The 17,213-nt window shown below is 41.6% G+C and overlaps 1 protein-coding gene across 1 annotated transcript in view; it reads right to left on the reverse strand.

Moving 5' to 3' along the window:
- The window catches only part of LOC106667440 (pancreatic triacylglycerol lipase-like), a 24,866-nt gene extending 9,366 nt beyond the window's left edge, over nt 1–15,500 (reverse strand). The window contains exon 1 of the mRNA XM_014395394.2: nt 15,276–15,500. The gene's annotated coding sequence lies outside the window, so the exon portion shown is untranslated. The remainder of the gene's footprint in view (nt 1–15,275) is intronic.
- Nucleotides 15,501–17,213: the final 1,713 nt, after the last annotated feature.

A 17,213-nucleotide genomic window follows, 5' to 3' on the forward strand; every position in this document is an offset into this window, starting at 1 on the left:
GGATCAGATCTGCTCATCAAAACTGGACAGAAGTGATACGGATCAGATCCGCTCATCAAAAGTGGACAGAAGTGATAAGGATCAGATCTGCTCATCAAAACTGGACAGAAGTGATACGGATCAGATCTGCTCATCAATACTGGACAGAAGTGAAACGGATCAGATCTGCTCATCAAAACTGGACAGAAGTGATAAGGGTAAAATCTGCTCATCAAGTCTGAACAGAAGTGATAAGGGTAAAATCTGCTCATCAAGTCTGAACAGAAGTGATAAGGGTAAAATCTGCTCATCAGAACTGAGCAGTAGTGATCTCTATTAAATCTGCTCAATCGTGATAGGAGTGAATAGAAGAGATAAGGTCAGATAGCGCTCAATTCTGTCAGGATTAGACGTAAATTATAATGATCAAATCTGCTCATCAAGGCTGAACAGTTAGATCTCGATCAAATCTGTTCAGTTCTGAACTGCATTGAACAGAAATGATAAGGATCAGATCTGCTCAGTTCTAGCAGAACTGGACAGAAGTGATCCAAATCTTCACATCTCAATTCTAAAAGTTCTGCCGGGACTGAACAGAAGCGGATCAGATCCGTTCAATTCTAGCAGGACTGAACAGTAATCCAGCTGCGGTCAGTTCTAACAGTTCTGTCAGGACTGAACGGTAATTATTTGTTCTTAGTTTATGACTGACTCCTGCATTCGACCTTTTATGTCGGTAGTGTAAGAAATTTTACTTGAATCTTTATCGTCGTATCTATCGCGGTCCGCTCGGCAATGCTTTTTCGCTTTCCCGTCTTGGATTAGGAGTTGCACAACGATGCCTGGTCGGCTAGAGCTGATTTCGCGGGTGATTTGGTCCGATTTTCAACATCTTCAACAAAAAATTCAATATTTTTTTAAACTGTGTGAAAAACCACAGGACGGTGTTGAAACTAAGAAAAAAAATCAATCTGATTTCGTTGCAGAAATGCACAGGGTGGAGAAAAATTCGAATTGGAACGAATCCGCGATTCACCTTTCTCCGACTCATCGACACCAATCAGCGGGGAAATTTCCACTGAATTTATCCTCCCACTGAAGTCAATTAACAAAAAGAAATCGAGTTCTGACGACTTCCGTGATACGTGGCCGAAAAAGCCCATCCACAAAAGCCAGACCGACGTCACCCAAATTTGACGACAGTGTAAAAAAAAAGTCGAAAAACGGTCAAGGTATATATAGTGGTAGGTGAAAGGGACACGTGACCTTGAGTGAAAGGAACATAAATGGGTGAACGTAACAAAGTTCGTCAAGACTGAGCACAAACGATCCGAATAATAATTCTAGCAGAGTATATTGAACAAAAGAGATCCGAGTGATTAGAACGGAAGGGCTAAATATAGTTCTAACCGCTCAATCCTACCGGTGATGTCATGAATGAACATCACAGATCCGTATCAGTCGTACTCCGCTCAATCCTAATAGGCCTGTCTTGAATGAGTACTGCTGAACCGGATCAGTAGTGAACCACTAAATCCTAGCAGGACTGTCTTGAATGAGTACTGCTGAACCGGATCAGCAATGAACCACTAAATCCTAGCAGGACTGTCTTGAATGAGTTCTGCTGAACCGGATCAGTAGTGAACCACTAAATCCTAGCAGGACGGTCATGAATGAGTACTGCTGAACCGGATCAGCAGTGAACCACTAAATCCTAGCAGGACTGTCTTGAATGAGTACTGCTGAACCGGATCAGTAATGAACCGCTAATTCCTAGCAGGACTGATATGAATGAACACTACTGAACCAGATCACTAATGAACCGCTAAATCCTAGTAGGATTTTCATGATTGTCCACTACTGCACAGGATCAGTAGTGAACCGCTAAATCCTAGCAGGACTGTGAGGAATGAGTACCACTGAACCGGATCAGTAGTGAACCGTTAAATCCTGGCAGGACTGTCTTGAATGAACAATACAGATTCTGATCAGATCGCGTTCTATTTCAACAGTTCTATCAGAACTAAACAGTACTGATCCGGATCAGGAGTGAACGGCTCAGTAATAACGGTTCTTCGAGACGGATTCGGACCGTTCATTAAGGGGTATATAGTGTGAACGAGACAGTAAAATATATATATACGATGTCTCCCAGGGAAAACGGGTGAAGGGGGCTGAGACTTGTGAATGATATTTAAGTTGGTTTAATTTTTAATTATTTATTTTTTTAATAAAAATAATGGTGCTTAGATCGTGTTTCCGTTTAGATTTGGGTTTGTTCTCCTTCTTGAGGTTAATTTGCATACTAAAGGCCGTCGTGCTGTCTTTCTAGGGGTCATTAATTTTTTATTGAAACACAGCTTATCGCTTTCTAAAAAATAATATTTATTATTAAGGACCAGACAAAACAGATTTTCACCTTCGCTGATTTAATTCCGACGTGTTTTTATCAAAACAAAATTTCAAGAAAGTCTGATTTCTACTTTGTAGGCGGGATTATTTTGCAAGAGAAAGGATTAAATGTATACGAAAAAACCCAGCCTTTTGGACGGATCGAGTCCCTGACCGAGATGAACATCCTTGGATGATTGAAGCCGGATTCTTTAATGGTATTTGACTCGTACTCATTTTACAAGATTCTTGGATAAAGGGGAAAAAACGATTTACACGGTAGAACCTTTAAATCTATGATCGATCCTTAACAGTAGCGTTCATTCATGACAGTCTTGCTAGGATTTAGCGGTTCACTACTGATCCGGATCAGCACTTTTCATTCATGGCAGCAACGGTAGGATTCAACTGTTCAATTGATCACTACTGATTCGGATCAGTTCTATTCGTTTAAGACAGTCCTAGGATTTGGCGATTCTCTAATGATCTGGATCAATTCTATTCATTGAAGAATTTCTGCTAGAATGTAGCAGTTCTCTACTGATTCATAAGAGCATTGTTGATTCGTGACATTATTGCTTTGATCCAGCATTGCTTTCTTGAGTCGGTTGATCAATAAAGATGTGTGACATTACTGCTAGAATTGACCGCTTCCCTAACTGGTAATGAACCGCTCAATCCCACCATTGGTGTCTCAAATGGGCAATACCGATCCGAATATTGTCCATACGTGTCAGCAATGGTTGGATTAAGCGTTTCACTATTGATCCGAATCATTATTGTTCATCCGTCGCGGTCCTGCTAGGATGGATGGTCTGTTGATTCTTGAGAGTCCTAACAGGATTGAGCGGATCACTACTGATTCGGATCAATACGATTCATTCATTACTCTCAGGCTGGGATTTAGCGGTTCACTACTGATCCAAATCTGTTTTGTTTATTCAGGACAGTCCTCCTAGGATTGAGCGATTCACTCCTGGTCCGAACCATTACTGGCATATTTGAATGCATCAGTACGGATTCGGATCAATACGATTAATTCGTTACAATTCTACTAGGATTGAGCGGTACACTACTGGTCCGAATCAGTAGTGTTTATTCAAAACAGGCCTGCTAGGATTTAGGTGTTCACTACTGATCCGGATCATTCATCATTCAGAATCGACCTGCTAGGGTTGAGCGGTTCAGTACTGACTCATATAAGTACTGTTTATTCATGACATTATTGGTAGGATTAAGCAGTTCACTATTGATTCGGATCAGCACGGTTGATTCATGACAGTCCTACTAGGATTGAGCTAGCGTTCACTACTGATTCAAATCTTTATTGTTCATTCCTGATTGCTAGGATTCATAGGTTATCTACTGATCTAGATCAGCACAGTTCACTCACGGCAGCCCTGGTAGGATTTAACAATTCACTGATGATCCCGATCAGTACTGTTCATTCATGACATTACTGGTAGGATTGTGTGGTTCACTTCTGATCAGGATCAGCACGGTTGATTCACAACATTCCTCCTAGGAAAGAGCGGTTGACTACTGATCCGAATCCAGTTTCGTGACAATCCTACTAGGATTGAGCTAGCGTTCACTACTGATTCAAATCTTTATTGTTCATTCCTGACATCATGCTAGGATTTGTAGGTTATCTACTGATCCAGATCAGAACAGTTCATTCATGGCAGCCCTGATAGGATTTAACAATTCACTGATGATCCCGATCAGTACTGTTCATTCATGACATTACTGGTAGGATTGTGTGGTTCACTTCTGACCGGGATCAGCACTGTTGATTCTTGGCATTCCTCCTAGGATTGACCTAGCGTTCACTCCTGATTCGGATTAATACGATTCATTCATGACTCTCAGGCTGGGATTTGGCGGCTCACTACTGATCCAAATCTGTTTTGTTTATTCAAGACAGTCCTCCTAGGATTGAGCGATTCACTTCTGGTCCGAATCATTACTGGCATTTTTGAATGCATCAGTACGGATTCGGATCAATAAGATTAATTCATTACAATTCTACTAGGATTGAGCGATACAGTACTGGTCCGAATCAGTAGTGTTTATTCAAGACAGTCCTGCTAGGATTTAGCGGTACACTACTGGTCCGATTCAGTAGAGTTCATTCATGACAGTCCTGCTAGGATTTAGCGCTTCACTACTGATCCGATTCAGTAGAGTTCATTCAAGACAGACCTGCTAGGATTTAGCGGTTCACTACTGATCCCGTTCAGTAACGTTCATTCAAGACAGACCTGCTAGGATTTAGGTGTTCACTACTGATCCGGGTCAGTATTGTTCATTCAGAATCGACCTACTAGGGTTGAGCGGTTCAGTACTGACTCATATAAGTACTGTTTATTCATGACATTATTGGTAGGTTTAAGCAGTTCACTATTGATTCGGATCAGCACGGTTGATTCATGACAGTCCTACTAGGATTGAGCTAGCGTTCACTACTGATTCAAATCTTTATTGTTCATTCCTGATTGCTAGGATTCATAGGTTATCTACTGATCTAGATCAGCACAGTTCACTCATGGCAGCCCTGATAGGATTTAACAATTCACTGATGATCCCGATCAGTACTGTTCATTCATGACATTACTGGTAGGATTGTGTGGTTCACTTCTGACCGGGATCAGCACTGTTGATTCTTGGCATTCCTCCTAGGATTGACCTAGCGTTCACTCCTGATTCGGATTAATACGATTCATTCATGACAGTCTAGTTGAACCGAATCGAACGTTTTTGTTTATTTTCTAGCCATTTGAAGCAAAACTGATGCGGAATTTGTGCCAATTTCGCAATTGAATCCAGAGTTACGTAGTTCGTTTTGTAATTGTTTTTATTCAACAAGTGCAGACGCATGTTTCGTTATTGATATCAAATGAAAAGACTGTGACACGGTTAATTCGTCTTGAAAGTTAATCGTGATAGAGAACGACTTTAAAAAAAAAACAACTTCCATCCGTCCTTGGTCCTCATTTCAATTTATACGCGTACATTCAATATATTTACACAAAAAGCCTTCACCGGCTCGACTCCTCCCCTCCGTAAAAACGGGCTTTAGAAAGCTTGATCGTCCCGACGATGGGAAAGTTCTGTGCAAGGCGAAGTCGTGAGATTGAACAGTACTGTTCAGTGAAATAAAACAGTCAAATTTTCGTCTAAATCGGTCGATGGATTGCTGAACCGTTGGTGAGGCATTGCACCGCATAGCGAGACGAGGCGGACCGTGGGACGCCGCGGCTCTTCAACCCCAGTCAGCAGAACTCGCCTCAAATCCGACGAGCCATTCCAGGAAGGATCGGTTTAAAACGTCTGCATAACTCCGGGTTAGAAACCGGTCGATCCGTTGCACAACTCGACCCCCCGCTCCTTATCACTTAATGCTCGCCCTCGGGATTGTTTTTTTCTTTTTCTTTTCTCTTTTGGAAATTTTGTCTGCACGGGAGAAGAGAAAGAAACGCCGGGGGTCGAGGAACGAACGATGTGACAAGCAGGGCTCGTAATAGAATTCAAATCAATACGACAAAACCGCAAACACATCATTGACATCTGAAAAGTGAGTTAGTCAAATATTAAGTTTGTAAGTCGTGAAAACGAGACAAGTGTAATAGCAGTAAATATTGTGGAGTGAATGAACAGTGCTGATCCGGATCAGTATTGAACCCCTCAATCCTAGCAGGGCTGCCATGATTGAACAGTATTGATGTGGATCGGTAGTGAGTGGATCCTAGCAGAGTACGAATCCAGATCAGTAGTGATTTGCTCAATCCGTGAAGACTGCCATAATGATCAGCCATTGGGTTCAATAGCTAATCGTTCATACCTAGCAGGTAAAACACGAATTGTTCTGATCCAATTCGTTCCTGAAAACGTTCAATCCTGCCAGTCACGAATCCGGACAGAAAAAGAACCGCTCAATACAAGAAGAACCGTCACAGTCTGTTCATGAATGAATCGTACTGATCCGAATCGGAACTGAATCGCTCAATCCTAGGACTGTAGATAATCAACAGCACGCTGACCCCGATCAGTAGTGAATCTCTCAATCCTACTGAGGCGTCATGAATTAATCGTATTATTCCGAATCAGTACTGAACCGTTCAATCCTATAATGTCTGTCAATAATCAACAGCGCTGATCCGGATCAGTAGTGAACCACTCCATCCTAAAAATGCCGGTTTGAATGAACAGTACTGGCCTGGATCAGAAGTAAGCGGATCCTAGCAAGGCTGCGAGGAATGATAAGTATTGACTTTGATCACTAGTGAGCAGATCCTAGCAGAGCTATGATGAATCTAGAGTTCGAATCCTGATCAGTAGTGAACCGCTCAATCTTAGCAAGAGTGTCATGAATTAATCGTGTTGATCCGGATCAGTACTGAACCGTTCAATCCTATGATGTCTGTCAATAATCAACACCGCCGATCCGGATCAGTAGTGAAACGCTCAATCCTAGAGATGCAGGTATGAATGAGTAGTATAGGATCAATAGTGAATATCTGAATCTTAGGGGGACTGTCATACATTAATCGTAATCCCGAATCAGTAGTGATGAGCTCAATCCTAGACACGGTGAAGAATCAACAGTGCTGATCAGGATCAGTAGTGATCAGGTTCATCCTACCAATAATGTCACGAATGAACAGTATTGATATGTGTCAGTAGTGAATCGCTCATTCCTAGGAGCGCTGTCTCGAAAGAGCACTGTGAGTCTGATCACTATTGAACCGCTCAATCCTAGCAGGACTGTCTTGAATGAACTCTACTGAACCGGGTCAGTTGTGAACCGCTAAATCCTAGCAGGACTGCCATGAATGAACGATACTGATCCGGATCATGACTAAGCATCTAAATCCTAGCAGAGCAGTCCTGAATAAACATTACCGATCCGGATCAGTAGTGAACCATTGAAACCTGCCAATATTCTTAGGAAAAAAGTACTGATTCGGATCAGTAGCGAATCCCTCAAACCTAGAGGGGCAGGTATGAATGATAGAACTGAACAGGATCAATTCTGAATCGCAGAATCCCAGTTGGACTGCATGAATGAACGATACTGATCCGGATCATGACTAAACATCTAAATCCTAGCAGAGCAGTCCTGAATAAACATTACTGATCTAGATCAGTAGTGAACCATTGAAACCTGCCAATATTCTTAGGAAAAAAGTACTGATTCGGATCAGTAGCGAATCCCTCAAACCTAGAGAGGCAGGTATGAATGATAGAACTGAACAGGATCAATTCTGAATCGCAGAATCCCAGTTGGACTGACATAATGATTTTATTTTATCCGAATCAGAATTGAACAGCTCAGTCCTAGCAGGATTGTCATGAATGAACAATACTGATCCGGATCATGACTAAGCATCTAAATCCTAGCAGAGCAGTCCTGAATAAACATTACCGATCCGGATCAGTAGCGAATCCCTCAAACCTAGAGAGGCAGGTATGAATGATAGAACTGAACAGGATCAATTCTGAATCGCAGAATCCTAGTGGGACTGACATAATGATTTGTATTGATCCGAATCAGTATTTAACCTAGCAGGCCTGTCAAGAATCAACAGTTCTCATCCGGATCAGTTGTGAACCGCTTAATCCTAGGAATATTATCGTGAATTTACCGTCCTGATGCGGATCAGTAGCGAACCGTACAACCTTGCAGGGATGTCATGAAAAAACGATCACTGAATACCAGAACTGCTGCCATGAATGTATAGTCCGTTTTTGGAACACCAACGAGCCATTGAATCCTAGGAGTGCCGTCATGAATGGCACTGATCAGGGTCAGTAGTGAAACACTCAATCATACCAGCAATGTCATGAACTGACAGTATTGAGCTGGATCAGAGTGAACATGTCATTCCCAGGAGTGTCATGAAAGAATAGCGAACCGCTCAATCCTACCAGTAATGCCATGAATGAACGGAACCGATCCGAATCAATAGTGAACCTCTCAATCCTAGCAGTAATGTCATGAACGAACACGGAAACGACCAAACTATAGATGTAATATATTGAAAAATGTTTTTGTCTTTTCGAACTGGGTCGTTCCTTATCTACTGACATAACATCATTAAACAGAGCGAAGAAAGTAGATGGTCGTGCGGTAACGAGACTAAGTCCCAGCTCGCTGGATCTCCTAGGATGATCCGGTAGGGGAAATTGCTTTTTGTAAATCTTGTTCCATATTCAAGTGGGTCCTATTCCGGTCCAGTTACTCCCCGGGTGGTGTCGAGGAAGGGCGGCGTACCGGAACGAGACACGCCATCATCTTGGGCGAAAAGACGGGCCTCGGAAAATGCGAAGGACTCACGTGGCACTGTCACGGAGTGAATCCAAACGACGGCCTCCTCGTTGATTTGAATACAAATCTCGAGGCGACGCAACAGGTTTCTGAATTGCGCCCTGTGGCACAACCCGATGATAAAGACAAAAGAGCTTTTAAAAAACACCCCGGCCCGTTTGGATAAGCAGAAGCGATTGAAAAAAAAGCCTTGACTTCGTCGTAAAAGTAGGACTGGATCTTAGCTTTCACCGGCGTGCCGGGAAAATAGGCCCCCGGTTTCCAGTTTTTCCAGGGTCGATCGGAAGAAAAGGGCGCTCTGGTTTCTGCCGGTCATGGCCTTACTCGTCAAAATCGACTATTTACGCCAGTCCAAATGCAAAGAATCGAAAAGCGAACTTCATTCCGCTCATTCCTAACAGGAGGTATTGAACGGACAGTGCTGATCCGGATAAATAGGGAACCGGTAAATCCTAGCAGTTCTGGTACGAATGAACAGTGCAGATCCTGGGTCAGAGAGATGCTCTGAATTCTTACGGATCTGACTGGACCGAACATAAATGATCAGGTCCGCTAAATTCGATCAGGACTGAATAGAGAAGTTACGAATCATCACAGCTCAATTCTAAAAGGGCTGAGCAGAAGTGATCTCGATTAGATCGGCTCAATTCTAACAGGGCTGAAGATAAGTGATCCGCATAAAATCCGCTAATCAAGACAACAGACGTGATCAGATAGCGTTGAATTCTAACAGGATTGAACTTAAGTGGTCAGGATCAGATCAGCTCATCAAGACGGAACAGAACTGATAAGGATCAAATCAGCTCAATTCTGACAGGACTGAACAGAAGTGAAAAGGATCAGATCAGCTCATTAAGACTGAACTGTAGTTGTCTCGATTAAAACAGCTCAATTCTGACAGGACTGAACATAAGTGATAAGGAACACAAATCTGCTTATCAATACTGAACATTATTAATCTCGATCAAATCCACTCAATTCTGACAGATCTATCAGCGCTGAACACAAATGATCCAGATGAAGACTGAACAGAAGTGATCTTGATTAAATCTGCTCAATTCCGCCTGGCCTGAACGTAATCCTTGATCCTCATCAAGACATTACAGAAGTGATGCGGATCAGATGCGTTCAATTCTAACAGGACTGAATTTAAGTGATACGGAACAGGTACACTCATCAAGACGGAACAGAACTGATAAAGATCAAAACTGCTCAAATTCTGATAGTACTGAACAGAAGTGATAGGGATCAAATCTGCTTATCAAAGTTGTGATCTCGATTAAATCTTATCAATTCTGACAGGACTGAACAGAAATGATCTCGATCAAATCTTCTCAAGTCTGACAGTTCTGCCAGGACTGAACAGAAGTGATCTCGATGAAATCTGATCAATTCTGACAGGACTGAAGGTAAGTGATCTCCATCAAATCTTCTCAATTCTGACAATTATTCAGAAATCGTGAGATGCGGTCTGGTGTGATGTAGGTTTCAGAAAAACATTTTCTTTTTCGTGCCAACATTTCGATCTTTATTGAGACCATCTGATCAATTCTGCCAGAACTGAACAGAAGTGATCTCGATTAAATCTGATCAAGTCTGCCAGGACTGAACAGAAGTGATCTCGATTAAATCTGATCAATTCTACCAGGACTGAACAGAAATGATCTCGATTAAATCTGATCAATTCTGCCAGGTCTGAAGATAAGTGATCTCGATCAAATCTTCTCAATTCTGACAGTTCTGCCAGGGCTGAACAAAAGTGATCTCGATTAAATGTGATCAATTCTGACAGGACTGAAGATAAGTGATCTCGATCAAATCTTCTTAATTCTGACTGTACAAACGTGACCTCGATTAAATCTGATCAATTCTAACAAGACAGAACAAAGTGAGAAGGATCAGATCTTCTCATCAAGGCTGGACGGAAGTTATCTAGGTTAAATCCACTCAATTCTAAGAGTTATCTCAGGACTGAACAGAAGTGATCAGGATCCGATCCGCTCATCAAGTCAGCAGAAGTAATCCGTATCAGATATCGCTCAATTCTGACAGGACTGAACAGTACTGATCCATATCCATATAAAATAGGTCGAAAAATTGGCGGTAACGACTGAATTTGTTCTTTTCTTCAAGACCGTATATCGATCCAGAGTGTTCATGAGTGAACAGTACTGGTCCGGATCAGTAGTGAACAGTTCATCCCTAGCCCGGTTTTCTGTTTGTTCAGAGTCGATCAGAAGAAAAGGACGTTCTGGTTTCTGCTTGTCATGCCCTACTCGTCAACATCCACTATTGACGCCTGTCTGCTTCATTTTCCATACTGAATATAAAAAAAAATCAAATCTGGCAAAATTAGACGTATTCGGTATATCGATCGACTGATTCTTCTGCCCGGAATCCGGGTCTTCGATGAGTTTGTTGCGATGTTACGGCAATTAGTTGAGGATGGATTGTCGTTTAGACAAGGCCACCTTCTTAAAAGGGGTCGTAAAAGTAGCAATTAAGGAAAAATTCAAGTCCTTTAACAATCTCTGTTTTGTTATCTAACAGCTCGTTAGAATACTCGTGTTCTTCCCAGTGTAATTGTACGTTTCCATCGGTGTATAGATGTATAAATGAATGTGTCGAGAAAAACACCATAACGACAGTTTGTACCCCAATGGAATTAGACTCACCTGGTCAAGGTGAACATAAACAGCCAACTTTTGACCTGCAAATCTGAAGATCGCCTTGGAAAGGCAAGGATAAGCTCGTGAAAAAAGCTGTAAACTCAAAATTACTGTAGGTCAAAACCAAATTCGGGTCAGTAGTGAACTGCTCATTCAGGAGCACCTAAATCCTAGCAGGGCAGTCCTGAATAAACATTACCGAACCTGATCAGTAGTGAACCATTCAAACCTGCCAGTATTGTTAGGAAAGGAGAGTACTGATTCGGATCAGTAGTGAACTGTTAAAATCTAGAGGGGCAGGTAATATAAATAGTACTGATCAATACTGAACCGCTGAATCCTAGTGGAACTGACATAAATGATTTGTATTGATCCGAATCAGTAGTGAACAGCTCAATCCTAGCTGGATCTAATGAATGAATCGTACTGATCCGAATTATTGGGTTGTCCGGAAAATAATGCAGGATTTTGGTATTAAACAAAAAAAAAGAAACTAGTTACTTTAAAGCAATGTTCTTTAATCAAAATATTTTCCCATACTCTCAATACATTTCTCCCAACGTGTTGGTAACTTATTAATTCCGTCTGAGTAGAATTCAGAATTTTTAGAATTGATAATTTCCAGTTCCGTTTGATTTTTGAATATTATGTGTTGTAAGTAGTGGTCCAGGTGTCTAAAAAAATGGTAGTCAGTAGGCGAGAGGTCCGGAGAGTAGGGTGGGTGAGGCAAAGTTTCATAGCCAAGCTCCAATAATTTTTGTGACGTTACACGTGACACATGTGGTCGAGCGTTGTCATGCAACAAAATGGGCCCTTTCCGATTGACCAAAGAGGGCTTCCTTACTGCCAATTTCTGATGCATGGTATTAATTTGGTTACAGTATGATTCAGCATTGATGGTTTCGCCAGGATTTAAGAAGCTGTAGTGTATTAAACCAAATGAAGCCCACCATACCGTAACCATTACCTTTTTTTGATGAGTTGGGGGCTTTGGAAAATGTATTGGAGCTTCTCCTTTGTCGAGCCACTGTCCAGAACGTCTAGTGTTATCGTAGAGAATCCACTTTTCGTCACATGTAACAATTCTGGCCAGAAATGGGTCATTTTTGTTTCGACAAAGAAGTGATGCACAAACATCAAAGCGCTGATTTTTTTGGCGATCGTTTAATGAGTGTGGAACCCAATTTTCGAGTTTTTTCACTTTTCCAATCGCCTTGAGGTGGTCAGCGACGGTCGTTTTACTGACTTTGAGTTGCTCTGCAAGTTCTCGAACAGTTGTTTTGGGGTTTTCTTCCACCACTGATCGCAGAACATCATCATTAAGAGAGGAAGGCCTTCCACGACCTTCTTCATCTTCAAGGCTGAAATCTCCCTCCCGAAATTTTTTAAACCACCTTTGCACAGTGCACTCATTAACACAACCCTCGCCCCAGACTTGGTTAATGTTTCTAGCCGTTTGGGCTCCGCTTCGGCCGAGTTTAAACTCGTAAAAGAAAATCGTACGAAATTCTCGCTTTGACATTATAAGGATGACTGAATTATTTCCAAGTAGCGGAATGCTACAGAGGTAAACAAACAATATCATTTGGAAGAGGATTAATAAGTGTTGACATTCATACAAATGAGTAATCCTGTAAACGTAAACAGAATATTTTATATAGATTTTTTTTAATGAAAACTTAAAATCCTGCATTATTTTCCGGACAACCCGATAGTAGTGAACAGTTCAATTCTAGCAGGACTGTCAAGAATCATCGGTTCGGAACAGTAGTGAACCATTCAAACCTGCTAATAATGTCAGAAAAGAACAGTACTGATCAGAATCAACAGCGAACCTCTGAATTCTAGTGGGGCTTTCATGAATGACCTGAAACAGTACTGAACCGCTCAATCGTGACAGTACTGTCATGAATCAGTAGTGGTCGTCCGACCTAGTAAAGCGCTGCTGATTCGAAACAATAATGTCATGAATCAGTAGTGCTCCTACCAATCAATAGAGAACTCCTACATCCTAGGAGAAATATCTTGAATGAATAGTATTGATCCGGATTTGTAGTGAATCGGATAATCCTATTAGCACATGTCAAAAGGGACAAACCTATCCGGATCAGATGTGAACCGCTGAATCCTAGAAATAATATCATGAATGAACCGTACTGATCGGAAAAGCATTGAGTCGTTGAATCCTACCAATGCGCTCATTAATGAACATTAATGAGTTCTAATCCGGATGAGCAGTGAACTGGTTAATGTTAGGAGGATTGTCACGAAAGAACAGGTCTGATGCGGATCAATAGTGAACCGCCAAATCCTAGCAGGGCTGTCTTGAATGAACAATACGGATCCGGATATGTAGTGATTAGTGACCCGTTGAATCCTACCATTTCTGCCATGAATGAACACCACTGATCCGGATCAGTAGTTAGCTGCCAAATCCTAGCAGGACTGTCATGAATGAACACTACCGAACCGGATCGGTAGTGAAGTAGAAAATCTCTGCCGGTCACAGCGTAGCATTAGCCCTTTAGCGACTTCAACAATACATTTAACCTAAAAAAGTCCGTTTTAAGATTAATCCTCGTCCACTACTAAGAACAGCGGAAAGAACTAACCTTTTGTCAACCTGATGTCGACGTCCATTGCCCGAGTGGGTTACCATCTTGATGGAAATGCATTTGGGGGGAAAAAACCTTTATTATCCAAGGAGAACGAAAGATTTTTTCGGAGGGAATCGTTGTAAGACGTAAGTCAATGGACAATAAAGCTCAGTCCTACAAATTATGTCATGAACGAACAGTACAAATTCGGATCAGTAGCGAACAGCTTAACCAGTAATCAGTAGGTTCATTCATGATAACATTGGCAGAATTGAGAGGTTCCCTTCTGATCCGGATAAGTAGTGAACAGCTTTATTCTAGTTTTATTGTCATAAGTGAACAGTACTGACCCGGATCAGAAGTTAGCCGCCAAATCCTAGCACAACTGTCACGAATGAGCAATACAGATCCGGATGTGTAGTGATTAGTGAACCATTGAATCCTACCATTTCTGCCATGGATGAACAGTACTGATCCGGATCAGTAGTTAGCTGCTAAATCCTAGCAGGACTGTCATGAATGAACACTACCGAACCGGATGTGTAGTGATTAGTGAACCATTGAATCCTACCATTTCTGCCATGGATGAACAGTACTGATCCGGAACAGTTGTGAACCGCCAAATCCGAGCAGGACTGTCATGAAGAACACTACCGAACCGTATAGGTAGTAGAAAATCTCCGGACACGGCGCAGCATGAGCCTTTTAGCGACTTAACAATATATTTAACCTAAAAAAGTCCGTTTGAAGGTCAATCCTCGTCCAATTGCCGACCGACTGAGAACTGCTAATCCGATGATCACGTCCATTATCCGTGTGTGTTCATCAAGCCCGGTGATGTATTTGTGGTAGAAAAAACTCGCTTTCTTATCCAAGGTGAAGATTGTTTTTCGGAGTGAATCGTTGCAAAACCGTCCAATATCCACCGAGCCAATTGCACAACGCTGAATTGGACAATCGTTCTTCTTCGTGATAAATTTTTCACAACCTCTTTTATTTACGGGCGTCAACCCCGGCTCGATTTACCCCTCCAAGACCTGTGTAAGGGGGGAGAGTCGAAAATTTTGCATTTTCGCCCTGCGAGAGGAGTTAAAGGAAAAAGAGTCATTTCTATTTTGTAACGATCAGGAAGTCGTGTTAGAAGTGCGATTTCGCTTTTGTAAGGTGAACGGCTTATCTTTCTGCAAATGATCTTAGAGGAGGAAAAACCTTTTTATTACTTTGTTATTTCTATGGTTCAATGAACCAAAAATAACTTTGTATTTGATTTTTTTTTAAAAATAATAATAAAAACAATAAATGCATCACCTTCTTTTTCCGTGTGAATACAGGTCTCGCCGTCACTCCAGATGGAAAATCCTCTGGCACAAATGTCGGAGGAAAAGAAAAAAGAAAAATGGGGAAAAAACGGGGGGAAATGTCCGTTCACGGGAGGTCGTGATGTGATGTCCGAGACAAGGAGCCGGCGGCTCGGGGCGAATCGTACTGAAAAAGCTCAAAAAGCCGAAGAGAAAGCTGAAGACCGAGCGGAGGCCCCACTCTCGTCTCGCGGCCCCCGGAAAGACCACCACCACCACCCGCGACCCAGTTCTCGCCTAGGTCAACCCCGTTGCGATTATCCGAACAGGCGGGGGTCCGCTCGGTCTCGCTCCTTCGTCGGCCAAAGGACACTCACTTTCTGGAATTCGCTCTTATTAAAAAGAAAAAAATATTTATTCAAATATACAATGCATCGTTTTTTTCTCAAAATTATTTTAACCCTCAGCACCCTGCAATTAACACCGGGTAATATACATTTTTTTTACGTACAATAATCATAATAAATACACAATTTACATATATAATTTTTTTTCTTTAAATATAACAACAAGATAACATTTAACATCTATAATTTTTTTAAAATTTAAATTTAATATTTTAAAATTTCTGTCTTGAGCACAAAATATATCTATACATAAAAAATATACAGGGAAGATATGTGGGGTTTTTAGATTTTTTTTAAATTTTTCCCTCTTTTTTTTGTTTGGATTTATAATATTTTTTTTACACTCAATTAATTATTTATTTATAAAACACTGATATATTTTTAAATTTATTATATTTTTTTTCGGAAATTTGAAACAATTCATTTATACATTTTTTTAAATCTATTTTATTTAATTTCTTAGTATTTGATCCGCGCCTTTTGTATTGTCGCTTTTTTTTCTTTTGGAATTCCTCCTTAGACCGGTTGCAATTTTCTGTTTGTCGCAAATAGTCAAATTTTTTTTTAAATTTAAGGTTAAAAAGGTTTTATTTAAGGTTTTTGATGATTTATTTCCATTCGTAAGAATCATTTTCGCTGTCAATCCATTCCTTTAACTCTGTATATGTTTCGACCCCCTCTCTCTCTCTCTCCGACTCTCCCTCCCTCTCTCTCTCTCTCTCTCTCTCTTTCTCTCTCTCTCTCTCACTCACTCACTCACTCACTCACTCACTCACTCACTCACTCAATAGCTCACACACTCGCTCACTCACCTCTCTCTCTCTCCTCTCTCAATCACACTCACTTACCCACTCACTCACTCAATCTCTCTCAATCACTCTTTCTCTCCCTCACTCACCATCTCTCCCTCCCTCTCTCTCTCTCTCGCTCTCTCTCTCTCTCTCTCTCTCTCTCTCTCTCTGACTATCTCTCTCTTCCCCTCACGTTCTCTCTCTCTCTCTCTCTCTCTCTCTCTCTCTCTCTCTCTCTCTCTCTCTCTCTCTCTCTCTCTCTCTCTCTCTCTCTCTCTCTCTCTCTCTCTCTCTCTCTCTCTCTCTCTCTCTCTCTCTCTCTCTCTCTCTCTCTCTCTCTCTCTCTCTCTCTCTCTCTCTCTCTCTCTCTCTCTCTCTCTCTCTCTCTCTCTCTCTCTCTCTCTCTCTCTCTCTCTCTCTCTCTCTCTCTCTCTCTCTCTCTCTCTCTCTCTCTCTCTCTCTCTCTCTCTCTCTCTCTCTCTCTCTCTCTCTCTCTCTCTCTCTCTCTCTCTCTCTCTCTCTCTCTCTCTCTCTCTCTCTCTCTCTCTCTCTCTCTCTCTCTCTCTCTCTCTCTCTCTCTCTCTCTCTCTCTCTCTCTCTCTCTCTCTCTCTCTCTCTCTCTCTCTCTCTCTCTCTCTCTCTCTCTCTCTCTCTCTCTCTCTCTCTCTCTCTCTCTCTCTCTCTCTCTCTCTCTCTCTCTCTCTCTCTCTCTCTCTCTCTCTCTCTCTCTCTCTCTCTCTCTCTCTCTCT

The sequence above is a fragment of the Cimex lectularius genome, unplaced genomic scaffold (assembly GCF_000648675.2).
Source record: "Cimex lectularius strain Harlan isolate CLEC.00 unplaced genomic scaffold, Clec_2.1 scaffold10, whole genome shotgun sequence".
In the NCBI taxonomy this organism is placed as follows: Eukaryota; Metazoa; Arthropoda; class Insecta; order Hemiptera; family Cimicidae; genus Cimex; species Cimex lectularius.